This window comes from Zalophus californianus, chromosome 4 (genome assembly GCF_009762305.2).
Source record: "Zalophus californianus isolate mZalCal1 chromosome 4, mZalCal1.pri.v2, whole genome shotgun sequence".
Lineage (NCBI taxonomy): Eukaryota > Metazoa > Chordata > Mammalia > Carnivora > Otariidae > Zalophus > Zalophus californianus.
The window spans coordinates 191,255,020-191,281,845 of record NC_045598.1 but is presented as its reverse complement, the minus strand read 5'-3'; the positions used below and the strand labels follow the sequence as shown (position 1 = coordinate 191,281,845).

The following is a 26,826-nucleotide window of genomic DNA, read 5'->3' as shown; positions in this document are numbered from 1 at the left end:
TCCGTGGGAAGCCTGCTTCTCCCTCCCCCACTCCCCCTGCTTGTGTTCCCTCTCTCGCTGTGTCTCTCTCTGTGAAATGAATAAATAAAATCCTTAAAAATAAATACATAAATAAATAAATAAAATTAAAAAAATAAAAAATTCATTTTAATGCCAAGAGGCTGATGAGTCAGCAGAGCCCGTTTTCTGTCCTCCTGTACACTGGCTGAAGACAAGCCAGACCCCAAGTGTTCTGGCTGCAGGGTAAACCAGTCACCCCAGCTGGAAACCCTCACTGGCAGCCGGGCCTGAAAGCCCTCGTCCGGCTTCTGGTGTTCCAGCTGATATTCCTTTTTGAATGTGTGTCTTTGTCTGTCTTGCTTCCTCTCTTGGTCTTTTTTCCCCCCCACATTCACATAACTTTTTTACAGTGTATTATTAAGAATTACTTTAGATTATTATTATTGTTGTTAATCTCTTATTGTGCCCAGTTTATGGATTAAACTTTATCACAGGTATGTATGTGCAGGAAAAAACATGGTATATATAGAATTGGGTATTATCTGGGGTTTCAGACATCTGCTGGGGGTCTGGAGCATGTCTCCGTGGACAGGTGGGGATGCCTGTAACCCTTACAGTGGTACAGTGACCACCACGCATCATCCCAAACCCTTTGCATGTGTCAGGTCCCCCGCCCTCAAAGCAGTCCACCGAGGCCCTCCTCACCTCCTCATCACCCCTATTTTACAGATGACAGAACTGGATGTACCCCTTCCAGTCAGCAGACTGGGCACGAGTATCTCTCTTGGTCTTTTCTTGGAGATCCGAGAGGCCCCAGCATTAATCGGAGTGGCTGATGCTTCCTCCATGGCTGAGCTTTATAGTAATACTGTCCCTAAGATGCTGTGGGTGGTTTTCTGTTGCAATCCCTTCAACCATTCCCTGGGACTTCTGTGGCGGCCAGCACGTTCTTCCTTGCAATTAGGATTGTGATGAAGCATACACAATATAAGTTTCCCCAATCCACAGTTCTCACGTTATTCGTGCATCAGATTGCACATGTCACTAATAAAGGTGAAGCAGCTTCTGGGCTCTGTTGTTTTCTCTTTAATTGTGGTGTTGGCCGTTATATTTTGTATTCACAATTCAGCTGTGCTATCAAGATTGCTGTTTCTTCCAACTCTGGGAAACCCAAGAAGTAGCCTCTGGTTTCTAAAAGCTGTAACACTGTGTGTTACACAGTGGGAGTAACACTGTGGGTCCCAGGACCTTTATTTGCAGGGACGCTTGGAAACCACAGGTGGCTGTCTAGGAACAGTGTGGGCCTTCCTGCCCATGGCCACTGGGGCCCAGGATGGGCATTGCTGGCAGATAGACCCCTTCTCCGTTGGCTTGTCAAGCCTTGACGTCTGGTTTTGTGTCTGCCAGGCCCACCTGCGTTTATCCCGCTCCTGGTCTCTCCTGTCACCTGCTGTGTGCCAGCCACTTGTCAGTCAGGTGCCCCAAGATGGAGACAGACCAGACCCCTGGTAGAGGACACATGGGAGTGGATTGTGATAACCTCATGTCGACAGCAGTGGTGGAGGCAAGTGTGGGGTCTTTGGGAGACCCCTGCGGTGGCTGCTAGCCTAGCCTGGCGTGAACAGTGTTTTAGGTAGGCTTTCTGGAAGAAAGCATGTCTCATCTAGAAAAGAAGGGACTCTGTGACCGCGCCTTCGAGGGTGTTAACCGGGCACAGGAACAGTGCCCCTCAGGTGTAAGGGGCAGCACGAGGCAGGAAACATCAGGTGCGTGGAGAGCTTCTAGCAGTGCTCCGTGGCCTGGGAGAGCAGCAGGTCAGCAAGTGAGGGCATGTTTGCAAAGCGGAGAGCTTGGAGTACCTCCTGAAGGGGTAACCCATCTTCTAGAGTCCCACCTGCCATAGTCAGGATGCGGGTAAGTCCAGCAAGGGGTTTTGCAAGAGTCTTTTTTAGCTCTGGCTTGACCCATTCACTTCCTTTCCAGAACACGTCAGAACTTAAAAGCAGATATGATCTATCTTTGATCCATTCTAATGTATTTTGCGTGATAAAATCACTTGTGAGAGTTGGACAACGTGCCTATTGGTGACACCGCACAGCCGGCTGAGAAATGCTGTGGGTCAGGGCCTCCATCAATGCCCCTCTAAGCCTGGAGTGGTGGCCTGTATGGAGGACAAGACACGTGACATGGGCTTCATTTCTTATTAACTATGAAGTCCCTAAAGAATGCCAACGTTAAGAATTGACAAACCAGGGGCGCCTGGTGAGCTCTGTCGGTGGGGCATGTGACTCTTGATCTCGGGGTTGTGAGGTCGAGCCCCACATTGGATGTAGAAATTACTTAAAAATGAAATCTTGAAAAAATTTTTTTACAAACTGGAATTGGCACGCATTCAGTATGTAGAGGACCCCAGTGGGTATTTGGAGAAGCTTGGCTGCCCCAGCGCTCCACAGCACTCCACACTTCCTCTTGAGCATGAGGTGGGTGGTCACGGTCTCTGCTGCAGCAGGAAGGGGCACTACTGGCAGCATGGTTGGAATTGGGAGGTCGTGCCTCCCCCTTCATCCGTTCCATCGGCTGGTAATGCCAGGGTGAGGCCCCTACCTCCTAAAGCTCAGAGTCCAGTGTAGGGGACAGGCAGGCCTTTGACAACTGTGGGGTGTCCCCTGAAGGATGGGGGTGGGACTCTGAGGGCAAACCTAGGGCACCCTGTTCAGATGATGAGTCAGGGAAAACGCCTCTGGGAGTGAAATCGCGTTCGAGGCCACAGCATGGATCGAGGGTGGGGAGGAGGGTCAGCTCACGTGGCACCCTGGGGGCAGCAGGGCCCCGTGGATTGGGAGCCTGGGGTAGGTTAGGAGATGGGGCAAGGCAGGCAGCCAACCAGACCCCACCAACTAAAGGGGATGTCGAAAGACTGACCTGAACAGCTAGTCTTTTCGAAGCATCACCCTGGTTGTCATACCGGGAGTGAATTGGAGGAGACAAAAATGCAGAAACAGGTTCAGGTGAGTGGGTGTGGGGCAGAGGCTGGGAGGGCAGCAGAGGTGTGGGGTTGATTGGGCTTTGATGGGTTAGATGTGGAGGGTGGTAGGAGGGATTGACACGGGCCGCTGGTCTCCTTCTGGGGGTGTTGTAGCACACAGCAGAATTTCACTCCTTTTTACGGCTGGATAGTACTGCATTCTGTGACTCTACCACATTTTGTTTTTCCGTTCACCTGTTACGGACATTTGAGTTGTTTCCACTTTTCGGCTAGTGTGAATAATGCTGCAGTTTTTACATGTTTGTGAACAAATGTCTGTACACATTCGAGAACCAGTGTTGGGACGTATGTTTTCATTTCTTTGGGGTATTCACCTAGGGGTGAAATTGCATCTTACAGTAGCTCTAGGTTTATTTTTGAAGTGCCAAAGTGGATGTACTAGTTTACATTCCTGCCACCAGCGTATAAAGGTTCCGGTTTTTCCACATCCTCTCCAACACTTGTTCTTGTATGTCTTTTCTTTTAATTTCTATTTATTTTTTTAAAAGATTTTATTTGACAGAGAAAGGGAGAGAGAAAGAAAGTGCACAAGCAGGTGGAGCGGCAGGCAGAGAGAGAGGGGGAAGCAGGCTCCCCGCCGAGCCGGGAGCCTGATGCGGGGCTCGATCCCAGGACCCTGGGGCCATGACCTGAGGGGACATCAAGAGTCAGAGGCTTACCACTTAACCCTCTGGCCAACCAGCCGCCCCATGTGTCTTTTTTTATTATAGCCAACCTAGTGGGTGTGAAGTAGTATCTCATTGTGGTTTTGATTTGCATTTCTTTGATAGCTAATGATGTTGAGTGTCTTTTCATGTGCTTATTGGCAATTTATATGTCAGCTTTGGAGAAGTGTCTATTCAGATTCTTTGCTAATTTTTTTAAAAAGATTTTATTTATTTGAGAGAGAGTGCGTGCATGCACAAGCAGGGAGAGGGGCAGAGGGACAAGCCCCACTAAAAGTCTGCCAACAGGCTCGATCCCAGGACCCTGAGATCATGACCTGAGCCGAAGTCAGATTCGTAACCAACTCAGCCACCCAGGTGCCCCCTTTTGCTTGTTTTTTATTTTTTTTTAAATTGGGTTATTTATCTTTTTGTTACTGTGCTATAAGTGTTCTTTATACATTCTGGTTACAAGTCCCTGATCAGATCCATGATTTGCAGTGGGTTGTCTTTTCACTTTCCTGATGATATTGTTAGCAGTGCAAAAGTTTTAAATTTTGATGAATTCCAATTTACTTTTTCTTTTGTTGCTTGTATTTTGGTGTTGTAGCTAAAAAACCAATACCTAATCCAAAGTCATGGAGATTTACCCCTGTGTTGTGTTCTAGGAATTTTATAGTGAATTTTTGTGTAAGGCATGAAGTAAGGGTCCAGCTCCGTTCTTTCGCTGTGGATATCCAGTTATCCCAGCACCATTTGGTGAAAAGACAGTTCATTCTTTCCCTATTGAATCGGCTTGGCACCCTTGTCAGAGATCACTTGTCTGTAAATTTGAGGCTTTATTTCTTGACTCTTAACTCTGTTCCGTTGTCTGTCTGTCTGTACTTAGACCAGTACCATCCTGTCTTGATTACTGTAGTTTTGTAGTAAGTATTGAAGTCAGAAAGTGTGAGTCTTCCACTTGATCTTCCTTTTCAAGATTGTTTTGGTTTTTTTTCTGGGTCCCTTGAACTTCCATATGAATTTCATGTTCAACTTGTCAGTTTCTGCAAAAAAGAAAGCTCGATTTTGATAAGGATCTGTTGAGTCTGTAGATCAGTTCGGAGTGTTTGCCGTTTTAACAATGTTAAGAGGAACATTACATGAACATGGGGTATCTTACCCTTAGGTCTTTAATTTCTTTCAACAATATTGTGTAGTTTTCAGTGTATAAGTCTTGCATTTCTTTTGTTAAATTTATTACTAAATACCTTATTCTTTTAAAAGTTATTATAAATGGAATTGCTTTGTTAATTGTATTTTCAGGTTTTTCATTGCTAATGAGTCTTTCAAATTTTTTTTTCTATTTGAACAAATGTTCAAAACTTAAAAGGTATTAAAGAGTGCAGAGTGAAAAGGCTCTCCCACCCTCACTCTTCCGCTACCCAGGTTCCCTTCCTGAAGGCAGCTGCTACCTCACAGTCTCGATTGTCCCTCCAGCAGGGGTAGTCAGTGCATGGGTAAGTAATGCATGTACATGCTCTCCTTTGCCCTGCTGGGTTGATAGTTCTAAATAAGCGATAAAAATTATATACTCAAAAAATTTTAGTGCATTTATTTTACAAAAGTCTTTCTGAAAACAATGGTGAGTGAACAAATTCCATCCTCTAGTTTGTCGCTTTTCAGGGGACTGACAATTCACTAGCTTTTTTGAGTTCTGGGAATAGGTTAAAAAAAAAATTCAAAAAGGCTACAAATGTGATTTCTTCTGATGCACCTAGCTGGCGTTTTCAGCTTGCTCAGTGGTTTGAACATTGCCCACGTAAGAAGCTGTTACTGACAAGTCTAGGAAAAATATTTTTAAAAAGATTTATTTATTTATTTAATATATATATAGAGAGAGAGAGAGGGAGAGAAGCAGACTTGTCACTGAGTGGGGAGTCTGGGGAGCCCGATGCAGGCCTGATCGCATGACCCTGAGATTGTGACCTGAGCCAAAACCAAGAGTTGGATGCTCAACTGACCGAGCCACACAGGCGCCCCTAGGAAAAATATATATATGTATTTTTTAAAGATTTTATTTATTTATTTGATAGAGAGATAGAGCACAAGTAGGCAGAGTGGCAGGCAGAGGCAGAAGGAGAAGCAGACTCCCCACTCAGCGGGGAGCCTGACGTGGGACCCGATCCTAGGACCTGGGATCGTGACCTGAGCCAAAGGCAGACGCTTAACCAGCTGAGCCACCCAGGCGCCTGGAAAAATATTTTTTAAGCTGTGTGTTACCTGTTATCACTGTTGTAATTTGATGCTTAAGTTCTAGCTACTGTTTTGAACACATTGTGTGCTTTATATAATTTACGCATCTGAACCATTCGTGATGGGTGCTCTTGGTTCCACTTAACAGACAAGGAGTCGGAAGCCAGCAGGTTACATAGGTGGTAGGCAGAGCCGGTGTGCAAGTCCAGGTGTCTTTTTTTTTTTTTTTTTTAAGATTTTATTTATTTGATAGAGAGAGACACAGCGAGAGAGGGAACACAAGCAGGGGGAGCAAGAGAGGGAGAAGCAGGCTTCCCGCCGAGCGGGGAGCCCGACACGGGGCTCGATCCCAGGACCCTAGGATCACGACCTGAGCCCAAGGCAGGCAGACGCTTAACGACTGAGCCACCCAGGCGCCCCCAAGTCCAGGTGTCTTGACTCCAGAATTTTCCTTCTTAACCATAAAGGTATACTTCCATTCATGTTGTGTGGCTTCCCTGATCTCAGGGTGTGAACACGGTACTTACTGAACTCACTATGTCTGGATGCTGTTGTAGGTGCTGGGACACTGCAGTGAGGAACATGGGTCAGTCCTTGCCCTCAGGGACACAGTAACAAGCAGCACACGTAAACAAGTGACTCCGTCCTATGTTAGGATGTCAGTGCCACAGAGAAACAAGGGAGGTGGCCAGGGAGACTCACCAGCTGGGGTGCAAGCCTCCATAGGGGTCAGGTGGGCCTCATTCGCAGACGATGCATCTGAGCAGAGTTGGAGCAGGTGACAGAAGTAGATCACATGTGGGGGAAGAAGGGTTCCAGGCTAAGAGCCAGCACAGAGGCCTGAGGGGAGTCGGAGGGAGCTTGCCAAGACGGCCGGCCGGAGTGTGTGGAGGGGAGCAGAGAAGGTGAGCAAAGAGGGAGGAGCCTGTGGGGAGTTTGGAGCAGTTGAGCACAGACTGTTGGGCACCAGGCAGGAGTGAGGAGACGGTAGGAGCACTCGATCACAACAAGCCAGGCATGAGGCGGCAACAGTGGTGGTGATAGGATCTTGGAATCTGTCGCAGTATATGTATATTTGGGAGATATATTTTTGTAATTAATCATTTTTGTCTTCTTTATCGTAGCATTGTTTCCCTCCAGCCTGTTTTCTTTCCAAAATGAATCCTTCAGTAGTTTTTATACTGAAGGGCTTTGAGTTCCAAAATCTGATATAACCTTGGTATTTCTTTGTAGATTATTGTTTCCAGTTATAACAAATCACCCCACAACTTAAGGGCCTGTAGCAATCGTGTATGATCACCTGGGGCTGGGTCACCTCCAGGCTTCCTTACTTGTACCTGGAACCAGGCTGTAGGAGGGACAGGGCCAGCTCGGAGGAGCAGCTGATGCTGGCCGTCCCCCTGTGGCCTCTGCAGCATCCCGTCTTGAAGTGGGCTGTCTTGCTCAGCAGCTAATGCGCGTGTCGCAGGGGCGTGTGCTGGGACTGCAGTGCCTTTTGCAGCCCCCCTCAGTGGTCACTGTGTCCCTTCTTCCTTGTTGTATCTACTAGGAGGCAGTTGGTAAGGCCGGCTGTGGCCAAGGCTGGTGTCCAGGAACCCTCCAGCATGTTTTCAGACTACAAGTCTTGTCTCTCCGGTAGCTTTTAGGGTGTTTAGTCCTTCACAGTAGTGAGGCTAGAGTAGGGTTTATGTTTATTCTCCCTACTTCGCTTTGTACAGTTGCTTCGGCTGTGTCTTCTGGAGTCCCCTTGGCTGTATGGCAGCTGGCTGGATGTCCTCTCTGGTGAGTGCCTCCCTCTGTTGCTCATGCACTCTGTCCTCTAGTTCACTTAAGTTCTCGTAGTCTTTGAGGTGTTATTTTTTCCCGCATCCATTGAAGTTCCTAACCTGGCCGAGTTTAAAGTTGTTTCCAGGTTGCTGTTTTGTTTTATGAAGAACACCTCCCTCCACGCTCACATACATCGCTCACAGACAGTTACAGGCTAGTGGGTGGGTGACTGTAGGCTGCTGAGAGCCAACATCCTAGGTCCAGTGGGAACAGCGAGCACGGAGCTCATGTGCACGGTGGCACTGGGGGAGAGGCATCCCTGGGGGTCTAGCAGTGAAAATGAGGACAGGTGATGGTGCTTGGCACACTGCCACCCTCAGCATGGTGACTATGAAATTTAACATATGGGCAGACTGCTTCCCTCCCCTACCCATACGGATGCATAATTTTCACATTTTAAGAAGGATCAGCACAAATGCTTCCAGACTCTGCTCTATCAAGAGGGAGGCAGATGAACACTGCCATCCTGGCCAGGGGTGCTGGGATGCTTTGGGCACGCCTGGTCCTGGCGATGTGCGTCTGCAGCGGCTGTGACTCATAGGAAACCAGGGCGTGTATTTCCAGGGAAGGCTTTTTGAAGATGTGACGCCGTGCCCCGATCATGGGACAGTGTTCTGGGTAGGAAGGACAGCACGTGCAAAGGCCCTGAGGGCTACTGTGATGGGTACTCAAGCGGAGCAGAACTGTTCTTGCAGTGCAGACATAGACACCAAGTCAGAGCAGTGAAGAGTATGCCTGCCGAAGCAAGTTTCCAGCCCAGTTCTCTGACCTCAGGACTGGCCTGGAACTGATGTTTCTCATGCCTAGACAGAGCTGGTGTCCCCAGGCTTCCAGGGTGGATGCCCACCGTGTGTACTCCATCTTGCTGGTTCCTGTCCTGGCACAGGTGTTTACAGTGTGAGGCTGACACAGGCTGCGGCTGAGCAGAGTGACATCCTGCTCCCAGTCGCAGAGCTGGACCAGCTGGATGTTGCCTTTGCTTCCTTATCGGTGAAGTGGGGTTACCATTGGCTCTTCATGGAAGAGGCTCAGAGGACATGCTGTACCCAGGGCCTGTTCTGGGTCCCTGGCAAGGTGTGGCAGCTATGACAAGGGACCCATGAGGGACAGTCTGATGACACAGAGTTGAGTTGTGAGGAGGGCCTAAATTAGCTCCACTGTGGCCTGAGAGCAGAGAGGGCAGGTGTAGGATGGCGCTGCTGGTGCAGAGCTGAGCATGCAGGTGGCGCCCAGAGAAAAGCCAGGTGTGAAGTCGTAGATGGGGCAGGCTTGGTCGAGTCGACGCATCCTTGTGGCGCTTGCAGAGAGAGAAGGCCTCAGATGCCAGCGGAGAGGGGTATGGGGTCCTGAAGGGTGTGGTGAAAGCAGGGAGGGAAGCTGCCGAGGGCCAGCGTTCGTCTGTAAGGTATTTAACAGCTTTATCGAGGTATAATTTACATACCACAAAATTCGCCTGTTTACGCAATTCAGTGGTTTTAGTACATTTACAGGGTTGTGCAGCCCAGCACCATATCCAGTTTTAGAGCATCTGCGTGACCCCACAATGATCCTGCGATTCTTGTCCCTGCTGCCAGCCAGCTAGGAGCTCACCTGCTCTCTGTCTGCGGACTTCTTTGTTCTGGACATTTTGTAGAAGTGCAGTCACACCACGTGGGACGTTTTTTGCTAAAGGGTTACTTTATTGCTCGAGCTGCTGTTGTAATGGTATCCACATTTTGGTTGTCCGTTCTCTGTGGGGGCGGACGACTGGGTTTTTCAGTCTTTGGCTCTTAGGAGTAGTGTTCCTGTGAGTGCTCACACACCAGTCTTTGTATGAACGCCTGTTTTCATTTGTCTTCGGTACAGTCCTGGGGGTGCAGTTGCTGGGTTGTGTGGTGAATTTATGTTTTAACTTCTTAAGAAACTGCCAAATTGTTTTCCACAGAGGCTGCATCATCTTACATGCCCACAGCTGTAAATGGGAGCTCCCATTTCTCCACACCCCCAACTCTTGTCATTGTCCACCTTCTTGGTAGTAACCGTCCTAGTGCGTATGAAGTCACATCACACTGTGGTTTTGATTTGCATTTTTCTGATGACCAGTGATGATGAGCATCTTTATTTGCTTTCTGGCCATTCGCACATCTTCTTTGAGAAATGTCTATTCAGATTCTTTGCTTGGTTTTTAATCGGGTTGTTCTTCCTCTCCGTCTCCTTTTTCTTCTTGTTACTGAGTTTTTTAATACATTGTGGATACAAGTTCTTCATCAGATATATGATTTGCAGGTACTTTTTTCTGTCTGTGGCTTGTTTTTTCACTGTCTTAATGATGTTAGCTGAAGCACAGTTTTGAATTTTTTTTTAGGGAGAGAGCACGAGCTGGGCGGGGGTGGGGGCAAGAGGCAGAGGGAGAAGCAGACTCCCCGCTGAGCAGGGAGCTGGACACAGGGCTCCATCCCAGGACCCCAAGATCATGCTCTGAGCCGAAGGCAGACGCCCAACCTACTGAGCCACCAGGCATCCCCACAGTTTTGAATTTTGGTAAAGTCCATTTTGTCAGTTTTCTCTTCTGTCATAAGTGTGTAGAGCATCACATCTAAGAGGTCTTGGTCTTTCAGCAATATTAGTGCCAGTGGCTTGGAAGTTGTTGGGCCTGCAGAGTGGTGGTGACACAGGTGAGGGTTTTGGGATCGTGGAAAGTGGGGACCAGGGTCGTGGCACATGTGGGAAGTGCATTGGCCAGAACAAAGGGGCAGGCCCTCCCAAGTCGTGGTTTTTAATATGGGGATATTAGGGCGTGACTGAAATCTGAAGGGGAGGGGTAGTGGAGGGAGAGGGGTAGCACGCAGGAGAGATAAGGGATGACAGCAGAGCTTGCGAAGGAGGGGGGGTTGCTCCCTAGGTCTGTTGCTGCTGTAACAAGTTAGCACAGACTTGGCAGCTGGAGACAGCACTGAGCTGCCATTTCAGGTCTGTAGCCTGGGTGGTGCTGAGGGAGTTCAGTCCCTGAGGGGGTGGGTGTGTGGGTGAACATGCTGAGGGACCCAGTGTTGATATTGTGACTTACAATCAATAAAAGTTGGTCTCCATAGGGTTCTGACTCACAGTTCCCAAAACCCTTGGAATCACCTAAGCCATAAGAGTAGTGGGAGAGTCTTTGTTACATGTTTGGTCTTTTTCCTCCATTCTTGAAATTGCCTCAGAGCCATCAAGGTGAAGTGGGTGTCTTGCATTAAGAAGGTGACTTTTGGAAGCCCCTAAAGATGAAGGCTGGTGGCCAGGGAACCAACCATGGGATCAGAGGGTTGGAACTTTCATTCCTAACCCCTGACCAGGGGAGGGGAGAGGGGGCTGGAGATGGAGTCCAGTCACCAATGGCCAGTGACTTCATCAGTCATGCCTGCTAATGATGCCTTATTAAAAACACAAAAGGACAGGCTTTGGAGAGCTTCTGAGTTGGTGAACCCGGATGCATCTGTGTGCTGGGAGGGTGGCACACCCCATACTCCATGGGGACAGAAGCTTCTTTGTTTGGGACCTTGCCCTGTTTATCTCTTCATCTGACTGTTGATTCATATCCTTTGTAATAAACTGGTAATCTAGCGAGTAAACTGGTTTCCTGTGTTCTGTGAGTCCCTCTAGCAAATTTGTGGAACCTGAGGAAGGGGTCATGGGAACCTCTAATTTATAGCCAGTTGGTCAGAAGCCCCAGTGACAACCTGGACTTGGCAGCTGGCATCTGAAGTGGGGGCAGTTTCGTGGGACTGAGCCCTTAACCTGTGGGATCTGATGCCCACTGCAGGTTGATGGAATCAGAGTTGAGTCAAATTTGTGGGGCATTGGTCTGCAGGAATTGGAGAGCTGCTTGGTGGTGTGGAAGACATACTGGAGAGGGCAAGGGCATTGGGTGGCTGCAGGTGTCCTGGTGGCACGTGGGAGGCTGTGCTCCTCCAGGTCGCAGACTGCAGCTGTGGCTGATGGCGTCCCCAGGCCTCTGCTCTCCTGCCACAGGCACCTCCTGGGCACAGCCAGCCCCCTGCCTCTGGGGACACTGTCGGGTCCTCATAGAGTCAGCCTCCGTCTGTGGTGGGAGCTTGGTTCCTGGGTTCACTTCCTAAATAAAGCCTCCGAAACCTGCTTTCGGAGGAACAAACAACGGCCCTGTTTAAGGGGCAGGTGAGTGGTGTGGGGTTGGGCAGCAGTGAGGTCAGGCGTGTGCGCACGTGCGAATGGCGGAGGTCAGCTACAGGGAAAGGGGCCGAATGGGTGTCTGTACAGGCCTTTGCTCCTGTGAGTGCCCGCTGAGTGTGGGGGCCACATGGTGTTTCCTCCCAGAAGGTGCCTTTGATGTGGTCATTGGCATCGCCTCTCGTTTCCGCTGCCTGCAGGGCCTGGGGACCCATGCTTACCGCTTGGGGAGCCCCCTGCCACAGGCTGGTCCCTGCAATCCTGTGGCTAGGAACCTCTCAGATACCACCTTCCAGGTTATTTCTGTGAGAGCTGTGCCCAAAGAGACCCCAAAGATAAATGACGCCTACACAGAGGTCTCTTGAGGTGCCCACGCACATGGGGAGCTAGCTTCTGAGCTAGGAGGGCATCTTCAAAACCACGCATTTATCTTTTATTTTTTTAATTAATTTTTTTTTTTTAAGATTTTATTTCTTTCTTTGACAGAGACACAGCGAGAACAGGAACACAAGCAGAGGGAATGGGAGAGGGAGAAGCAGGCTTCCCGCCGAGCCGGGAGCCCGATGCGGGGCTCGATCCCAGGACCCTGGGACCATGACCTGAGCCGAAGGCAGACGCTTAATGACTGAGCCACCCAGGCGCCCCTATTTTTTTAATTTTTTAAAAAGATATTATTTATTTGAGAGAGAGAGCACGCTCGCACGAGCGGAGGAGGGGCAGAGGAAGAAGAAGCAGGCTTCCCACTGAGCAGGGAGCCTGACGTGGGGCTCCATCCCAGGACCCTGAAATCATGACCTGAGCCAAAGGCAGACGCCCAATCGAATGAGCCACCCAGGTGCTCCAGCATCTAACTTTTAAAATTAAATATAGGGGGGCGCCTGGGTGGCTCAGTCGTTAAGCGTCTGCCTTCGGCTCAGGTCGTGACCCCAGGGTCCTGGGATCGAGCCCCGCATCGGGCTCCCTGCTCGGCGGGAAGCCTGCTTCTCCCTCTCCCACTCCCCCTGCTTGTGTTCCCTCTCTCGCTGTCTCTGTGTGTCAAATAAATAAATAAAATCTTTAAAAAAATAAAAAATAAAAAAAATTAAATTAAATATAGGTACACCTCAATTTAGCACACTTCACCTTATTGTACTTTGCAGATACTATGTTTTTTACAAATTGAAAATTTGTAGCAGCCCTGCATCAAGCAAGGCTATTGTCATTTTTCCAACAGCATTTGCTCATTTCATGTTTGTGGGTCACATATTGGTAATTCTTGCAATATTGGAAACAGTGAAATAAAAAGTTGGGCTAAATTTTTAACAGTATTTTGTGGGATGTTTATCTGCCTCAGTGGGTACTTATCAAGAAAACAGTGTTCTTTCCTGCAATACTTAAACACTGTTTGTTGTTGCTAGATCTGTATTGAAATGTTGCTTTGTCATTTTACCATGAAAACTGCCTTCTTTCAGTCACCCTCTGTATGACACTGAGCAGGGCCCCGGGCAGAAAAACAAGCAAGTGGTGGCTTGTTTGACCTTGTCTGAGTTTAGCAAATCCTTGGTGTCAGGGAATCTCTAATAGGGCATGGATTTCTTGAATCTTCTTTTAGCAGAGATGGTTTATCAGTATTTTCACATAACACTTACAATATATTCTACAAAGAGCAAGTAGTCAGGTATTTTTCACTTAACACCGGTAACCCATCTTGAAAATCACAGATTCCACATGAAAACGCTGGCATTATTTTTCATCATATTTAATGGGAGAAAGTAGTTCATTATATCAATCAACCAGTTTCCTAAAACATAGTTAAAACTCTGGTAAAACACCCTTACACAAGAAGTAGGTCGTCCTGTTAGGCTGTGAACCTTGGGTCCCTGATCTCCAGACGACTGGTAGGTATGCAGTGTTGCTACTGCCTTCCCTGCGGTGGCGCCCCGGAGGCTCCGTGTCAGCAGAGTCTATGCGGTTGGCACTTGGTGTACTTCTCAGATGTGTATGTGCATTTATGACTTCTAGTTGTACTTGACATGCATCTTGACATGTTTTCCTGCATGTTGTTTTGAGGAAAATGTTGATTGGTTTTCTGATATAAATACAAATTTACACCTATAGCCATGAACTGAAATACATATTGAAGGAATAATATGATTGATGAACTTTTAAACTATCAAAAACCAAAAGACATGCTTCCAAGAATTTTAACCGGGAAGATGTCCATGGGGTATGCCTGTGTTTGTAACATGATTAATGTTAATAGATGATGAGGTTAAGAAGTTATTTCCTTTGTATTTGAAATAATACATGTGGAAATTTTATTTTATTTTATTTTTTTAAAGATTTTATTTATTTATTTGACAGAGACAGACAGCGAGAGAGGGAACACAAGCAGGGGGAGTGGGAGAGGGAGAAGCAGGCTTCCTGTGGAGCAGGGAGCCCGATGCTCGATTCCAGGACCCTGGGACCATGACCTGAGCCGAAGGCAGACGCCCAACGACTGAGCTACCCAGGCACCCCAGGAAATGAAATTTTGAATTAATTAAAAATTATTTCTAGAGTCCAATTCCAGTATTTTATGCTGAAGGTAGTTGTGTGTGTGTGTGTGTGTGTGTGTGTGTGTGTGTGTGTGTGTGTGTGTGTTTGAGGGAGAGAATGCGAGTGCACACAAACGGGTGGGAGGAGGGGCAGAGGGAGAGAGGACCCCACACAGGCTCCCTACTTAGCACAGAGCCCCAGGAGCCCCCCTCAAGAGAGGATTTTAAAAGCAACCAGAAGTAGGGCACCTGGTGGGCTCAATGAGTGGAGCATGTGACTCTTGATCTCAGGGTTGTGAGTTTGAGCCCCACATTGGGTGTAGAGATTACTTAAAAATAAAATAATTAAAAAAATAAAATAGGGGCGCCCGGATGGTTCAGTCCGTTAAGCGTCTGCCTTCGGCTCAGGTCATGATTCCAGGTCCTGGGATCGAGCCCCGCATCGGGCTCCCTGCTCAGCGGGAAGCCTGCTTCTCCCTCTCCCACTCCCCCTGCTTGTGTTCCCTCTCTCGCTGTGTCCCTCTCTTGTCAAATAAATAGAATCTTAAAAAAATAATAAAATAAAAAAAGAGCACCTGGGTGCACACTCTCTCTCTAAAATAAATAAATCTTTAAACAAAATTTTTTGCAAAGCAACCAGGAGTAAGAGAGAGGCTATCCAGAGTAATGGCAACAAAACTCTTGGCTGCCCTCTCTGAGCAAGGGAAGCCAGAACAGGCAGTGGAAGGGGTCTGAGACCCTGAGAGAAGTAACCACCAACCTAGACCTGGTGTCCAGCAAGATTATCTTTTAAGAACAAAGATGAAATGAAGACTTTTTCAGATAAGCCAAAATAGTGAGTTTACTATCCACAGAACTTAATTAACGATGCTTCTAAAAGATTTGACTGCAAGAAGGAGGAAAATGATTTATTTTTTAAAAGATTTTATTTATTTGGGAGAGAGCACATGAGCAGGGGGAGGGGCAGAAGTGGATGGAGAGAATCCTCCAGGAGACTCTGTGCCCAGTGCAAAGCCTGATGTGGGACTCGATCCCACGACCCTGAGATCATGACCTGAGCCAAAATCAAGAGTCAGACACTCAATGGACTGTGCCACCCAGGCACCCTGGGAAAATGATTTTAAAAGGAATGAGGTGAAAAGTGATAACCGTGTCTCTAAATCTAAGCATTGCGTGAAATAATGACCCTTTTTTCAGAAACAGGGAGACCGAGCAACAGCAGCATGTGTTGCAAGGTGAAGTTGGAAATCTCTCAGAGAGTCGAACATAGAGCTGGGAAATAGGAGAGAAGATTTAAAGGACCAGTCTGGGAATTCCAGCACCCGGACAACAGAAGTTTCAGAGACGGGAGAGAGGAACCACCCATGACAGAAAGTTACCAACAAAGTCAGAAGAAAACGCTGCAGAGGCACCAGACATCCAACACAGGGTGTGAAATCAGGCCCATCACCCTGAAATTCTAGAACACTGAGGACAAACAGAAGACTCGACGCTTTCAGAGAGAGAGAAACAGGTCACTTTAGGAATCAAGAATCAGGATGACTTTGGACTTCTTAGTAGCAATTCTGGAATTTAGAAGTCCAGGAAGTGCTGTTAAAAACTATGATGGAAGGTGATTTCCAGTGAGGTGTTTTTTTACCCATTGAAACTGTCAAAGGCCTCAGAATTTGCCCTAGTCTCCTTTCTCTGGAAATGACCAAGATTTTCTTTACCAAAACAAGGTAGTACATAGGGAAGGCTAATCCCTGGGGTGTGGACTAGCACTGTGTTGTGTGACAGCTAGGTCCTCTAAACCATAGGCGGGGGCAGTTTGGTTAAAGATGGTGGTGCAGAGGGCTGACAGGCGTTATGCACGGTGCATTGTGCGCCGAAGTATGGGTGAGACCTGAGGTGACCTGTGCCTGTTCTTACAGCCTCCTTTTTGCAAATTCTCTGATGTTGTTGCCATGCCTGCCATTTGGGAGCCTCCACATCATCTGCATCGTGTGGGGACATGAGGAGCTAGCTGGGTGGGGCTGGGCTGCAGCTCCCTACCCCCTTCACTCAGTCTCCTCTTTCTTCCTAATGTGCCCCCACCCCCCACCCCTGCAGCCGTAATGGTGCATACTTGCCCAGGTAATCTGGCTGGAGGTCCACCCTGTTTTCTTTGCATTTCCCAACCCTTTCCCATATTATTGCTAATTCTCCACTAAAATCAGCTGGCGTTTTTGCAGTTTGGGGTTGGTGTGGTGGGGGTGGGGAGACAGAAGGAACTTTGGTGAGCAGCCAGATGCTGGGAGAGATGGGAGAAAGGAATCAGGGGTGGTGCTGTGGGTGCAGAATGAAAAGGGAACGGGGTAAGGACAGTGTCCATGGGGCGGGGGGGAGTGAGAGTGGATTTCTGGGAGCGGCTGGGGGCACTTGGATCTCCCTAGAAGGACTGGCCACCTTTTAAACGGAAGGTCGGAAAGCTTAGCTAAGCAGCAGGTAGAACAATTGTAATGTAGTCTGTCAGCCTGTCCTTAGGCTTTGCTGTTCCAGGAGAGGTGAGATCGCCCTGGTTGAGTGTGGCTAGCCTCCTGGATGCAGACTGGGGGGCCTTTGTGGCTCTTGTCTGGCTGCTTCTGTGGTGTGGCTCTTTGTGTGTGCTTTGTGGCGCTCACGGCAGCTCCATGTCTCTTGTCATTTGGGGGAAGTTCTCAGCTGTCATGTTTTCGGGTGTTGCTTCCGTCTTCTTGTGCACTTCCTGTTGGGACTGTGGTGTCTTTCCATGCATCTCTGTTTCTCTTCAGCTTTCCCTTTCTCTCTGTGCTTCTGTGTGGATCCAGCGTGTGGCCTTTATTCCAGTGGACCAGGGCTGTCTCTGCTGTGTCCATCCACCATTAAACTGGCTAGTGGGGCCAGCCTCCGTTTCTGTATTTTCCAGCTCTCAAATTTGCCTTTGAGCCCTTCCTTTGGATTCCATTTCTTTGGTGAAATTCTAAATCTTGTCATCTATTTTCCTGAATCCATTAGTCACAGTTACCTTAAAGCTCACGGCCTGCCCTGGGAGTCCCAACAGCACAGCAGCGTGGCCCGGACAGGCTCCTGGTGCTCGGCTCCTGCTTGCCTCCACCCTCGATGCCCAGGCCCCCTTGAGCAGGCTCCCTTTCCCCGCCATGGTCTCCTTGGCTCTTGGCCCCTTGGCTTCTACCCGCACTGGAGCATTTTCTTGCCTTCAAATAGATTTCTTAACAAAAATTTTAGGGGCACCTGGGTGGCACTGTTGGTTGAGCATCCAACTCTTGGTTTTGGCTCAGGTCATGATCTCAGGGTCGTGAGATTGAGCCCCCTCCCCCCCCCCCCGCCAAGTCGGGCTCCCCGCTCAGCAGGGAGTCTGCTTGGGATTCCCTCTCTCCCTCTTCGGCCCCCCCCAGCCCCCACATGCTCCCTCTCAAATAAATAGATCTTTGAAAAAAAATTTATTTTGCTTTTCTAGTTGTTCTCGGCAAGAGTTTCGGCCACTGAGTGCTCTTCCTTCGTTGGATAGAAGGATACCGGCATCTTAAAAACTGAACGCAGGTGACTCACCTCATTTAAAACCCTCATGATATTGTTTGTTTGGTCTCTCTTAGAGTGTTGAGCAAGCTGTCTGGTTCATTATTCTGACAAAAATGGAAGTCTTCACTCTAAAAGCATTTCCAGTAGGTGCTGCAGGTTGGTCTCCTGTGTCGGAGCGAGAGCATGTCTCCCTCTCCCATGGTGCTATCACCTGGCACAGCGCTCGGCTCAGTCTGGTCTTTCTGCTTCCAGGAAGTCACTTTCGCTTCTGTTACTGGGACTGGGCAGAAAGGAGCCTCTGATGGTCATGGTTGGTGAAATGTTTCTCGAGTTCATCAGCGGGTTTCTGGAACATCCAGCAAGTCCCTGGAAGGGACTCCCTCCGAGGCAGCAGAAGCCCCAAAGATCCCACTCATGCCAGAGGGTGTGGCCCCCAGACCCTGCGGCGCTCAGGGTCCTGTGCGGACTGCAGCGGGATCTGTTACCAGGGGCGGCCAGCCCCGTGTGCAAGTGCACAGGGCTCAAGGCCTCTTTTCTGCTTACGTCCTTTCCCTAGTGTTCTTCTCTCCTGCTTTCTGTTGGGTAGATTAGAAGTTTTCTCTGGTGTTCGATTAACATTTTATCGTACACTGACTCTGAATCCTCCTAATAAGGAAGTCCACGGTCACGCAGCACCTCTGGTCTCTGTTTGGGCCTGAGAATGACTCTCATTCACCGAATCAACTGTCACGGTTTTGACAGGATGTCATTTTGTCACTTTGAAGATGTTTTAGCCAGTGGTCAGTGTCTCCGAGTGCCTTCCTGCCCACCCCACCCCCACCCCGCTCAGGAACATTCTTCAGCAGTTGATGCTTGTGGGGCCTGTGGGTGGGCAGTCTTGCTGTTGTTTCTGTGTCTGAAAAGGACTTGATTTTACTCCCATTTCTGAATTGTGATTTAGCTGACCTGAGAACTTGATGCTGCTCATCGTTCTCTCAGTTCTGTGGGAACCTTCCCGCCACAGACGCAGGCCCATTGTGGCCACTCGCGAAATGCTCTGTTTCACCAAGTGAATTGCCTCTTTGCTGGGCTTTGTTCAGCTGCGTGGGTTTATCTGTTCATGGGAATTGGCAAACTTGGCATTCAGGAATGTCTGCTGGCCTTTCAGCCACAGGGATGGAGAAAGCACTAAGGGAGGTGGCAGGCTTATGTTCTAGAGCACAGACTCACGGAGCGGGACAGGGTCCCCTGTGCAGGCTGCTTGGTTCTGAGTGCCGTCCGGGTGGCCTCGCCAGGGGGACAGGCCAGGCGGAGGCAGGGCAACGTCCTGGGAGGTGGCCCCTGTCTTTGGCATTTTCTGTCTGGATGAGAACCAGTGAATGGAGGGTGCTGTTTAGTGTCCCCAACCCGAGGGCGCCACTGGTGGCTGTGGCTGTGGGAAGCCTCAGGATCCCCATCACTTCCATGGCCTCTGTCTTCTGCAGTCACCGTCCTCTCCACAACGTAGGCGTGTTGTTCCTAGAGAGGTTGGGGGCAGGGCCAGGTGCAGGGGTGCCCGAGGGAAGGAGGAGCAACGTGTGGGTTGGGTCCACCTTGCCCCTGGCCCCGCTGTCCCGTGTGTGGGGCCGCCCCATGGACGCCAGGCGGGGGTGCCTGAGCTGGGAGTGAGGAGTGTTGCTGGGCACCAGGAGCAGATTGCAGCTTCCTGGGGCTCATTCTCCAAACAGCCCCCAGCAGGAGCCGGCACAGAGCATCTTCTGTTCCAGGGCCTGTGTGGGAAGTTGGAATCAAGAACTTCGTCGCCCACTCATGCCCGGAACTTTCCCCGCAGTATGGGGTGGAGAGGAGCGAGCAGCTGCCCTGGGGGGTGGGGGGATGGCTGGAGGCCTGCAGCGCGATTTGGGGCACCCCCACAACACGGTGTGCGGGCGCCGGCATCTTGTCCTGTTCTGGGTCTGCCCCTGCCCACCAGCCGTCTAGCTGCCCCACCCACAGCTCTAAGCATCTGCGCAGGCTTGTCTGTGGGGCAAGGACTGAGCAGGACCTGACTCCTGAGGTGGAGGGGAGGACATCCAAGCCCCACGTGGTTAAGGGTCCACAGGGGGCGGATGTGCGTGCCGCTGCCCAGAACTCAGCCAAGGACACCTGCTGTCCCATCACCGTGAGTCTTTTGCACATACTCCCCGTCCCCACCGTGCTGGTGCTCTTCCAGAGGTGAGGCTGCAAGGCCCCGAGTAGGAGGAGGACCCAGTCGTCCAGGCTGTGGGGGGCAGCCGGCAACACAGGCCTCGCTGGCACCGTCAGTGAGCACCAGGCACCATTTCTCTGCATGGAGAGCATGTCACCCAGACTGCGACGGCCCCGTCTGGCTCCCGGGACGGGCTGAGCAGGGGCAGCCATCTGCAGAGGGGAGAGAGCTGGCTTTCCATCTGTACTTTTACCACCTGTACTGCCCAGGGGCCTTGTTGAGAGGTGCGCCTGCTCTGACGTTCTCAAGGTCATGGACCTGCTGCAGGTGGGGGGCGCCTCAGGGCAGCACGCGGGGAGCTCACACGTAGGACTAGGGCAGCACCCTGACCCAGGGCTGGGAGTCCCCTTTTCCAGCTGCCCCTACGTACTCCTGAATGCACATGAGTAAGTTGTGAAGTGAGCTCTCTCCTAAGGCCCTACAGAGTCTCCAAGCAGAGGAGGGGGGCAGGGCTGGTGGGGTTGGGCCCTGGCTGCCCCCCGGTGCACAGGCCAAATGTCGCCCCAGGAAGCAGCAGGGGTCTGCAACTGCACAGGTGTCAGGACTTTCTGAGGAATGCTGCTGTGACCACTAATAGAAACAAAAGCATTCTGTTCTGTTGGAAATACTATTTTAAAAAGAAGTGCAGATGACAAAAGCATAAAACTAGAGAAATGGAACACACAAAAGCAGGTGGAGAAACTGCCTGCGTGAGAAGACATTTTCTTATGGCGCCGCTGCGAGGTGAGGCCCCCTTTGGGTCTGGGACCCGGCACAGCGATGTCCATGCACGCAGAAGGCCAGGTGGCTGGCTGCCCTTCTCTGTTTGCAGTTGTCCTACAGTATTTGTAGGGTTTTATTTCCCGCATGGCTCCTCCGTTTTCTCGGGGTCTGTGGTCTGAGGCGAGCCTGGCCTCCCAAGGTCGGCCCTGCTGGCTGGTGTGCGTCCAGTAGGCGCTATGCCCAGCAAGGAGCCCAACGCGGGGCCTGAACTCACGGCCCTGAGACCGAGACCTGAGCTGAGACCAGGAGTCAGATGCGTACCCCACTGAGCCACCCAGGCACCCCTTAGTTTAGTATATTTTTAAACAATCGAGATTTAAGTAATAAGAAAAACATCTTCTACATCCTCCATCCTGGTGCTGTCCCCGAGCTGCCAGGAGGGCAATGAGGCTGTTGGGTGGAGTCTCCCACCACCTGGTGGCCGGTGGCTGCCCCAGATCGTGGGCTCTGGAGTGATGACCGTGGGACCCAGAGCTACCACCCCATTTGTCACAAAGCCCTCTCACATCTGCCCTTATTCCTCTCAGAGCCCAGTGGGGTCATCTGTGTGCGTGGAGGGCTTGAGGAGCAAGCAGGACCCGGGCGTCAGGCTGTGGTCACAGACCAGCTTCTCTGCTCTGACCACTGGCACGTGTATGCGTGATACGCATTTTGTTCTCTCTAAACGGTCCTCCAGGGGCCCCAGTGCAGTTTTGTTGGTGAGACAAGCCCAGGATGGCAAGGACTGCAGGGGCAGGAGTGTCCATGTGTCCTGCCTGCCAGTCACGTGGCCTCCCACGGCCAGGAGCCAAGTGCTGTCCCCTGGGAGGCAGCTTTCCAAGTACTTAGCAGCACCCTCAGAGACCCATTCTGTGTTGCAGCCAAGTGGCTCCAAACAAGTGTCCTTTCTGTGTGGGCTGCAGTCCGACATCCTTTCCCAGAAAAGCTGGAAGAGCTGGTCCTGACCCACAAGTTGATGCCATGACTGGCAGGTCGGGTCACGGTTTCTTAGCAGTGACGGTGCGGCCCCTCCATTGGTGGGGGTTGATGAGAAGAGCTGTGCGGGAGGCGCGAGCGGGAAATGCCGGCCTGTGCTGGTCACTGTGTGGAGAATGGGTTGTGCCTCCAGCCTGGAGCCAAGCTCTCAGAACATGAACTGAGACGCGCTCATTGTTCAGAATTTGGAAAACTTCTTAAAAACAGCATTGAGAAGGGAACTCGGGCCTTCTGAAGACAATGGCTGACTGAAGACTTGTTTATCCTACTTCCCTCCCTGAAACCCTCTGAAATGAACAAAAAGAATGAAAGATAGAGAACCAGATCTAATCTACAATGAATCCAAGCAAGAGCCATAGCCGGAGGAGGATGTTGCCAGACGGGCAAGAGGAGCGAAAGCCAAAGCTCTGATCAGCTCACAGCTCGTCCTTCACAAAGAGGATTTGAGGGCCATTGCCGGCATTGACCTGACAGAACAGGGGCCATGGTTTGGTGGGCCGTGGGGGGAACCCCATGTGGAAGCACATGCCGAGGGAGGTGAGCTGGCGCAGACACAGGTGTTCGGCTGGCATTTTCTGCAAGATCCAGAGTCTTCAGGGGTGGAGTGGGGAAGAAGAGGGCACATTGCAACTCACCGTGGGACTGCTGACCACTCGTGGCTCCTTGGGTCTTGTTTCCCACCGACTGTGGACCAAGGACAGACCTCGGCTCCCCTGGGCCTTGGCTGCCAGTGAAGTAGCCCCACAGGCACACGCTATTGCCCTGAGCCCTGAAGGAGTGCAGGCAGGCCTTCCGTGTGCTTATGCAGCCCACCCACAGCACCAGGCACAATGGAGGCCCCACTGGCCACTCAGAAACCTTCAGGAGACTCTCCTTTTAGACCACAGGGAAGAAACTTCTGGTAGGGGCTGCTGCTGTGTGGTACGTGCCCAAAAGGGTGGCCAGCCTGAGCAGAGTGCTGAGAGGAGGTGGCCCCAAGGCCGTCTTGGGAACCCTGCATTTGTAGGGTCTCAACACAGACAGCCCTAGTAGGCAAGGGTGCAGATCTCTCTGCTTTCAGTTTGAGTTGGATTTCTGTCACTTGCAAACAAAAAATGTCCTAATACCAGAAACTCATTTCCAGGGCAGAGCCTGTAAAAAAAAATTGGAAATAGAGCATTCTGGAATGACACACCTGGCTTGAGGCTGTTCCTTTCCTTGTTTAAAGATGAGCAATAATCAGGAAACAACATGGACCTTTATGTAGAGACTAAGGAAAGGAAGAAAGGAAGGAACGAGCACAGTTAAATTCTGGGTGAAGAAAACAAAGATTAGCAGATAGAAAGTTTAGACAATATTTTCTGTATACTAAAAAATTGAAAGCTTAAAATACATAAAAAGAAAAGAGCTCAAAGACAAGACAAGATAGCAGGACGGGAAGTGGGCTGGCAGACCTGAGCAAGGAAATTAAAGACAACCCATCACCAACACGACGGCCCCATTAGCAACAACAGCAGATGACAGGTTGGACTCTGCTAAAGAAGAATTCGTCCTCCAGAGGACAGGCTGCGTGGAAAGATTGGGCTGCACAGAGAGAACTAAACAGAAAAGTGGTCAGAGAGAAGGTGCCTGTGCCAGAAGGCCACGGGGAGGCTCCGTGTGGGGAGTCCCGAGGAGAGATGGCATCCAGGGTACACAGGACAAGCGAGGCAAGGCCTCCTGGGAGGAAGGGAAGGCCGGCTTTGTACATGGAGAGGGCACATCACATTTCTGGACAAAGTGGGTGTGAAATGACCAGCGGCAGAAGAGGACCTGGTGAATGAACGGAGTCCATTGTCCCGCCTGCCTCGTCCTCTGCTCTGGAAGGCAGTGCAGCAAAGGCAGCAAGGTGAGGGGTGAAGAAATGCTCTCCGAGACTTTGTTCTGAGCCAGCTTGGCTTCAGGATGGGTGCCCACCTGGCGGAGGTGTGTCTGCCTTCCAGCTTTGGCAGGCAGTCCTGTACCTGGAGGCAGAGTATCTACCCAGACTTCTTTTGCAGGGGAGATTTGTCCATTTTCCCCACTTATTTGGTCATTTATTTATATCAGTCTGGACTTAATGGATATTTATTTTATACTTTGGGTTATCATCTAATAGGAATGCCCCCCCCCCCCCAACATTGCTCCAGCTTTGGTCATTGAGAGCTCTGTCAGCCCTTTGACAGACTCCATCATTGTGGGCTTTTTGTTTTAGCTCTTTGTTCTTTATGCCTCAGTGGGATACTACAGACTCATCTTGTCCTTTTCCTGCCCCAGTGATTTCAGCCATTCTCCAAAGGTTCCTGGATCCTTTTATTGGAGAATGCTGTTAGAGCCAAGAGCTGGGCACTGGGTATGATCCTTACTCTGGGCTGTTGTTGCTTCTGGGTCCTCTCAGCTGACAGAGCCAGGAAATCTGTGTGTGTGCGCACACTGACTTGTGTGTGCACGCTGACCTGAGTACGCATGTGTGCACACAACACACATCTCACCAGGCATTGCTGTCTGTGCGTATATACTGACCAGTGAGCATGTGAGTGCACACACGCACAGCTCTCTCCACACATAGCCGGTGTGTGTACTGACCTGATGCACACGCACACAGCAGAGATCTCTCCAGGTATAGCTGTCTGTGTGTGCACGCTGACCTGTCTGTGGTTACACCCCCCCACACACATGCACAGATCTCTCCTAGTGTAGCTATCTGTATGTGTTTTACACTGAACATGAGTTCTGCCTCTTGTCTCCCCTAATTCATCACCACATGGGTCATCCCAACCTCCTCTTCATGCTTTTGCTGAAATGTTCAGTTCCCATGTACACATGTAGTGGTGTCAACATTGGAGACCCATACTCCTGGGAAGTGACTTTACCAACTAGAGATAATGCCTATATGCAGTTCCTTTTCTATGAATCTTATATCCTAGCTTTTATTTCTAAAGTTACTCAGGTCAGGGGTCCCTGGGTGGCTCAGTCAGTTGAGCATCCGACTCCTGTTTTCAGCTCATGTCATGATCTCAGGGTCGTGGGATCAGCCTCCACGACAGGCTCCACACTCAGTGGGGAGTCTGCTTGAAGATTCTCTCCCTCTGCCCCTCCCCCAATTATGTGTGCTCTCTCTCAAATAAATAAATCTTAAAAAAAAATAAAGTTATTCAGGTCAGCATCTTTCCCTCCACTCCCTCCTTTCCAATACAGGTAGATTGTTTTGTCCTATGCTGCAGTGCGTCTTGAGAACCCTTGACCTGCTAAATTATTTTCTTTTAAACATGCATACATTGAAGTTCACTCTTTTTGCTGTAAATTTCCATGGCTTTGACAAATGCATAGTATCAGATATCCATAATGGCAGTATCATACTGAATAGTTTCACCACCCTAAAAAAATCCCCTGTGGCCACCCATTCAACTTTCCTCCCTCCCTGAATCACTGGTAGCCACAGTCTTTGTACCATTATTATAGTTTTGTGTTTCCAGGACTATCATATATATTTGGAATCCTGCATTGCATAGTCTAGAACAAACATTTTAAGTCCTTAGTTATACAGTATGCCAAGATAAATTCCAAGTGATTAAGGAGTGTGTTTATTCAGTAAATGTTTGATTACTCTGTGTCAAGGATGCAGTGGTTAACAAAACAAATACCTCTGCCCTCATGTTGCTTACCCTCTAGTGAGAGAGGGAAATTAAATATAACAGTTGTAATGCTTTATTTGTGTAATCATGCAATAAGCAAAAGTATTTGGACTTCCTCCTGTTCACAAGATGGAGTAACAGCGATCATATTTACCCTCTCATAAGGAACTAATAAAAAGCTGGACAATAATAATGAAACCCTGGTTTTCTAAATTTGGAGTATGAGATGACACAGTACACTGATTCCTGTTAGATGAGAGTTAAACAGGGTGAGTCCATGATGTCCCAGCTCCCTGCATGTGGGGAGTTTCCAGGTTGTGTTGCGGGGATGCAGGGTCTGGCAGAGCCCCTGAGTTTAGGAGATGGAGCTTAGAGTCTGGGTTGGCCAGGGTGATGGGGTTTGCAGGGGAGAGCAGCAGAATAGAATGCTGCAAGCAGGGACTTGTGGGTGGGACAGTACCATTAGTTTCCTACAGAGTGCTGGTCAGCACGTGGGTGTGAAGAAGCTATCAGAGACAGGGAGAATCCTGCAGAAGTGTTAGAGGGAATGGTGCTCAGAACTCTTAAGAACACTGCGAGGGGTGCCATGTCGTGAGGCTGAGCAAACCTTCATAATTCACGGGGCACTGGGTGGACTACTCAGGGGTGAGTAATTAGCTATAAAATAACTACTGCTCTGGTGTGCCTACCCAATGCTAGAAGCAAGAACCAAAGGTTTCACACAGTTTCCAAGTAACCATGTCCCAAGACAAAGCTCCAGAATACTTAGAGGAATTCAAACATTATTATAATATATTGCATGTGTTCAAAAAGCTAAAGGAAAAACACTGAACACATTGAGAGACATGGTAAAGAGAGTGAACTGCAAAAAGACCCAAATTAAACTTACAGAGTTGAAACTAAAATGAGGGTGTTGATACCTGGGTGGCTCAGTCAGTTAAGCGTCTTGTGTTTGGCTCAGGTCATGATCCCAGGGTCCTGGGATCAAGTCCCACATCGAGCTCCATGCGCAGCAGGGAGCCTGCTTCTCCCTCTGCTGCTCCCCCTGCTTGTGTGCCCGCTCTCTTTCCCCCTGACAAATAAATAAAATCTTAAAAAAAAAAAAAAAAGAAACTGAAATGTCTGAATGCAAAATATACTGGCTGGGATCAACAGCAGATTAGACACTGCAGAAGAAAAGCTCAGTGAACTTGAAGACAGAGCAGTAAGAACTATCCAAACTGAAACAAGGAGAGGAAAAGTACTCTTAAATAAACAGAAGAGCAGGACTGAGCTG

At 49.6% G+C, this 26,826-nt stretch overlaps 1 protein-coding gene across 5 annotated transcripts in view; it reads left to right on the top strand.

Moving 5' to 3' along the window:
• Positions 1-26,826, top strand: part of ARHGAP39 (Rho GTPase activating protein 39) — a 108,017-nt gene that overhangs the window by 24,936 nt on the left and 56,255 nt on the right. Inside the window, exon 2 of one of the 5 annotated variants that reach the window (XM_027599329.2) lies at positions 17,893-17,975. The exons of the other annotated variants lie outside the window; for them this stretch is intronic. The gene's annotated coding sequence lies outside the window, so the exon portion shown is untranslated. The remainder of the gene's footprint in view (positions 1-17,892; positions 17,976-26,826) is intronic. 5 annotated transcript variants of the gene reach the window in all.